The sequence below is a fragment of the Papaver somniferum genome, chromosome 7 (genome assembly GCF_003573695.1).
Source record: "Papaver somniferum cultivar HN1 chromosome 7, ASM357369v1, whole genome shotgun sequence".
NCBI classification, from domain to species: Eukaryota; Viridiplantae; Streptophyta; class Magnoliopsida; order Ranunculales; family Papaveraceae; genus Papaver; species Papaver somniferum.
Genome location: NC_039364.1, coordinates 125545153 through 125551152, shown reverse-complemented (window position 1 = coordinate 125551152; position 6000 = coordinate 125545153).

Here is a 6000-nt window from a genome sequence, read left to right as displayed (position 1 = left end):
CTTTTATACAAATGTGAGAACACGCTATGTTTATATCTAAACATGGTTACTTGATCTAAACTCTCATTTCAATCATTGAAACTTTCTTAGAGGATGTTATATAGTTGTTATTCACAAACTATTTTTCATCAAAGCGATTTTCAAGTTATTGAAAGAATCAACATGACTTTCGTCACGAGTAAAGATGAACTTTGCAAAAGCGAAAGATTACCAACATATATTTCGAGAAGCGAGATAAACTCGGCTCGAAATAGCAAATGTGTATAATCGAAGTCTATATAGCAATACGACTTTTGTCTCAAATAGGAGATAGAGTAGATAGACTTTTGAGTGATAGATAAGTTCAAGTCTCTACATACCTTTTGTTGATGAAGTTCCACAAGTTCCATTGAGTAGTTCTTCGTCTTCAATCGATGAACGCCGTGGAGTCTAAGGCTCAACTACACTTACTATCCTAATCCGAGACTTAGCTATAAGTAGACTAGAAATCAAGACTTATATTTTTGGTAACTAAACTTGACAAACAAGCTTGAGATAGCAACACTTGCGAGTTCGACCGAGCGATGCTCTAACACATCTATTTTCTTATTGTTATGGCTACGGATCTTCAATAACTATGATGTTGAGTTGAACACGTTCAAAACCACTGGAGTATTTGGAGTGACGAAGAATTCAAGGAATGTTGAAGAACCAAGGAAATCAAGCATTTGGATGAGAAGCTACAAAGTTTATTTATTTTGTAATCCATATGTATTGATAGTTTTGTAACTAAAATGGACAAAGGGGGAGATTGTTAGAGCACTGCTCGGTCGAACTCGCAAGCTTGCTGTCTGAAGCTTGTTTGTCAAGTTTTGTTGCCAAAACTATAAGTCTTGATTTCTAGTCTACTTATAGCTATGTCTCAGATTAGGATAGAATGTATTATAATTCACGACGTTCATCGATTGAGGACGAAGATCTACTAAGGGGAGCTTGGAGGAACTTCATCACAAAAGGTATGTGGAGACTTGAACTCATCTATCACTCAGAAGTCTGTTCTATTTTATCTCCTATTGAGACTAAGTCGTATAGCTATATAGACTTTTACGTTATACACATTTGATATTTTGAGCTGAGTTTAATCGCGTTCATATCTTTCTCGAAATATGTGTTGGAAAGCTTTTTGCTTTAACCACGTTCATATCTTTCTCAAAGATCAAGGCTTGTAAATCTGTTTGCAATAGACAAAGCTAGCAAACCTCACAAATCCGAAACACTCTTAGATGAGAATCCTGGATCTTTTACTACCTCTCAAGAACAATCTTCAAAAAATCACTTAAGACTAGTTTTCAGATATCTATCTTGAGGAATCACAAAGTTTGAGATGAAGAAAACTTTGCGATTTCTATCTATCTTGTATGAAAGAGATTACGAAAACCTCGATAACAGAAAAGCAAGATCAGGATACAAGAACTGTCAAGGGAAAGATAGTCAGACCCGGCTTAACGAATCCCCAAAGTGAAATCTTTTAGTCGTAAACCTAATTATGTTTCTCAGAGGAAACCTAGGTTCATTAAAGACGACTCTGACTATCAACTAGGACACAAAGTATCAGAGATTGAATTTCCTAGTTGAAAGAGAATCTCTATTTATAGTTTTTCAAGACCGGGGGTTGCTTAGAGATCAATCTAAGATATCTTGAGAATCAAGCAAACACTTTATCTGTTTAGATGAAACTCTAATAAGGATTTCAATTAAAAAATGTGAGAATTAATTTTGAAAATATAATGGAAGACTATACACAGTGGTCCATATACAGAATCGTGTATAATGATCGTTCTGATTTGGCAAACATACCTTTCGAACTAAAAGCAAGTTGATATTCATTTAAACATGCAGGAGTTTAATCATGATGCACGCACATAAGTGTTTTAGTGATCAATGAAGTCTTAGAAGCGTTTAATAGAGTCATAGCAGTGCTACACATATTTTAAAAAATAAGTGTTTGAGTATCGGCTGAATTCTACTAGGACCGAAAGTTCACTAGTGAGGGATATACGATTCGTGAATCGGGTTCGCCAACCCTACTCGGCTCGAGAACTCAGATGTACATTGTTCGTGAACTGGGTTCGCCAATCGTACTTGGTTCGAGGACTCAGATGTAAACTGTTCACGAACTGGGTTCGCGAACCTTAGCCTTTTATACCAACACCAAAAATTCAGTTCACCACGGTCTGTGAAATGTTCCCAACTGAAATTTTGGTTTGCGAACTGGTTCGTCAACCTTCCCTGTATTTCTGAAATCAGATATCTATAGTTTGCAAACTGGTTTTCCAACCTACCTTGAGAAAAAATATAAGAAGTTCATGAATTTCTCTTTTATGATGTTTGAAACATTCCCAAATGATAAAATCACTTATACGGGCGGTTTTCAATTGATCTACAAATTAATTCTTGAACAATAAATTGTTTCAAACTAATATTGTTAAGGACCTTTGAACATATATGCTTGAATCATATTTCGAGATTTTTAACAAGACAAGCTTGACTCGAAACTTCTTCTTTGCGATAAATATACTAGAAGTCATATGACATAGTCTCATATAGATAGAATGGTAAAGCTTGTGAGTAAATAGATTGCTTCGGTCTTCGCATACCTTGTTGATGAAGTTATCCAAATATCTTCATCGATCTTCAGTCTTCTAGGGTTATTTAGCAAACTAGAAATCAAGATATAATTTTGTTCATCTAACATTGACAACAAGCTTGAGATAGCAAAATTTGTGAGTTCGACCGTGCGATGCTCTAAAATCAAATGAAGTTCAATTTCTTTAGTGCTATAGTAATCAAAACCATTGATACAATGAAAGCAGAAATTTGTTTCACCAATTCTAACCTTATTATCCTAAGTACCGCCGAATCATAATTGATGTAATTCTTATTAATGTTGTCACCAACAAAACCATTATCGAGGGATCAAAATACTATCTGATCAATAATCAAAAACCAACTGTAAAAACCATTTTAAAATACCCACCTCCTTTCTCCTTGTTTGCAGACACCGCTGCCACCACCTCAATTGTCGTTTCTTATTATTCCTTACGAAGAAGTCAGTACCCGTTAATAAATCAGTAGCCACGCATGAATGAAAACAAAAAACATAAAAAAGAAATTGGCGATTCACGATTACGATTGGGTTTTTCTTGATTAAGAAAATGGTTCAATTTTGGATGAAATTCGTTTAGTTTTTTTTTATGAAGATGTAGTTGAAGAATACAAAGTAAAAAAGATGAAATGATAATGATGAAAGAATGTTTGTCTGGTTTAGGGGTTTCAATTTTATCAATCGAGAAAAGTGATCAATTTGGGGTTTAACTGTTATTAATAAATTTGTTACTCAATTTGATAAAGCAATAACCTATGAATCGAGTTGATGTAGAAATTGGATCACATGCTCGTTTCTTTTTCTATATGGTTGGATATAATTTTCAGTGGTTTGTTAACGGTGAATACGGATTTTAACCACTAGAGAAGAAGATAGTTTCTGATATTGAGAGAGAGTAAAATATAAGGGGTGTGTAAGATTTCTCACCGTTCAATAACAAAATTATCTCAGATCTTGTAAGAGCAAGTCTTATGGTGGAAGAGTTCCATCTTCCATGCCACCTCAACATTTGGAATTGTGGATGGGAGCGCAAGTGTAGTGGTGGAACAACAAAAACGCTAATCTTAATAACATTGAGCGCTAATCAGAATAGCGCTAAAAAAACGCTATTAAGATTAGCGCTTTTTTCTCAGCCATTAGATTTCCAATGGCTCGTTTTAAATCTACGGATAAAAAAAAAGCGCTATTCTGAATATCGCTTTATGCTATTCTGAATAGCGTTTTATGCTATTCTGATTAGCGTTTTTCGTCTTCTAGTGCGTTATTCTGAATAACATTTTACGCTAATATGATTAGCATTACCATGGATTCCACGGACCATTACACGAAACCATGGAACACTGCTTGGATTTTTCATGGAAAACACCAATTTGGAAGCCACTAGACTTGACATTCCATGATTTTTCCACACTTGGAATATGATGGATTCCACCATAAGACTTGCTCTAATACGCGTCCATTTTTTATTTTGTGCTAAAGGGTAATTTTGGATTTTCTCACTTTAAGATTTTATTCTGATATATATAAGTGTATTGCACGTGATCATTTAACTGGTATGTTGCGACACATCCACGTTAAAGGAGGTTGAAATGACGAGGGTACCAAGTACACCACCATCTTTTCGAATCTAATGGCCTTCAAGCATACGAGTAAAGAATGCTTTAATAATTAAATAACTTTTAGATTTTTGTTATAGGGAAAGCTGATTTGTTTAGGAGGAAAGCTAAAATTGTTTGACTATAGTATATTTTGTTTGACTTCGGGTCATTAAAGGGGAGGAGTAAAAAATTGTCTTTCCCCCTAACCAAATGCTAAGTTTACCGTTTCGTCCTCAATTTAACTTAACCGTTTTTCTTTGATCGGTCTTAACCTAACTGTACTTAAGCAAATCTATAACCATGATTAACCCAAAATCATTTCCTAATTAATTCTTTTTAACACAGTAACATTCTGCAAACCAAGTTTCATAACATGCATACATTGTGTTTTATATGCTGAACATCTCTGAAAGTTATGTGCTTTCCATATATTAATCAAACAAAAAAGTTATGAATTCAAAGTCCGATACTAATTTCGTATCTAAAACGTTGTTAGATTAATTCCTACTAATTAACGTATGCGTAAACTAATCGAGTTATTAGCAGCTAAGACCTCTCTTGACTAGTCTAATAGTGTTGACGAGTGTTGATGGTGGATTTTAGTTCAGGGCTAAAATTATAAAACCAAAATTAATGTGCTGACATCCCATAAAGGATGAAGCCATTTGACAAGCGATGGGTGCAGAAAACCTCTCGCTTTATTTATTTGAAGCAATACAATAAATATACAAAATTCACCCAGAATGGTGCACGTAGCAACCATCCCAAATATTCTGTGAATTTATAGCATTATCAATTAATGCATGAGTTGCCTTGTATTTTCTGTGTTGTTCTCAGCAGAACTCTCATTATTGGCGCGGCATGACGACTGAGTGCTTACTCTCAGCAGAATAACACGAATCTCCAAGTGTCAATAATGAGGCATGCACGAAATACCCGTACAGGCCCTACCATTCTCTGACAAAGAGAATCTCGTATCAACATGCTTATATTATCCTGATCGAGCATGTTTAATCCCTTAAGGGAAATCTGGACTGTCCATATCAGTCTCAGAAACGATCACGGCCACGCCGGTTGACCGCATGATTTAGCCAGCCTAGACGAGCCCTAGCAGGAGCAAGCTATCACCGTGACGACCACTGGCGGGCCTATTTATGCCCTAGACGTTCGAACGTTACACTTTACTTCCTAGCATGCCAAAACGCCAGCCCCAAAATAGGGTGGCCGCGTTGCTTTGGAAGAATCTCGAATGAGCAAGACTGCTTAAGACAGTCTCAAAATGATCGTGATCGTCCAACTTCAATATCCTGATTGGACGACTTAGGTCGCACCACGAAAGATGGAGAAGGCGCTAGCACACACATTAGCGGGCCCACTCTATCCCTACCTGATCGGTTTGCTCACGGCGTGGTCATGCAGCCACGATTGCATGCCCGAAAAATGGCTGGTGTGATGCTTCGCGGGGGTCACGAAAGTTCCACTAGTGTCTTAAAACAATCACAACCATCCAACTTCGCCAGCATGTTTGGATGGCTTAGATTGCGCCTAAGACCATTAGAAAAGTGCACACACGTTCACTGTCGGGCTAACGTGGTACCCACAAGATCGGTTCCTCCAAAAAGAGGAGTATAACTTGCCAAACCGTTTGGCCAAAATCGTGTGTACGTGTTGTTTTCAAAACCCTAATTAGGGTTTGCGGCGCTGCATAACTGTCGCAGTTCGATCACGACCATCCATCTTCGCAAGCTTGGATGGAGG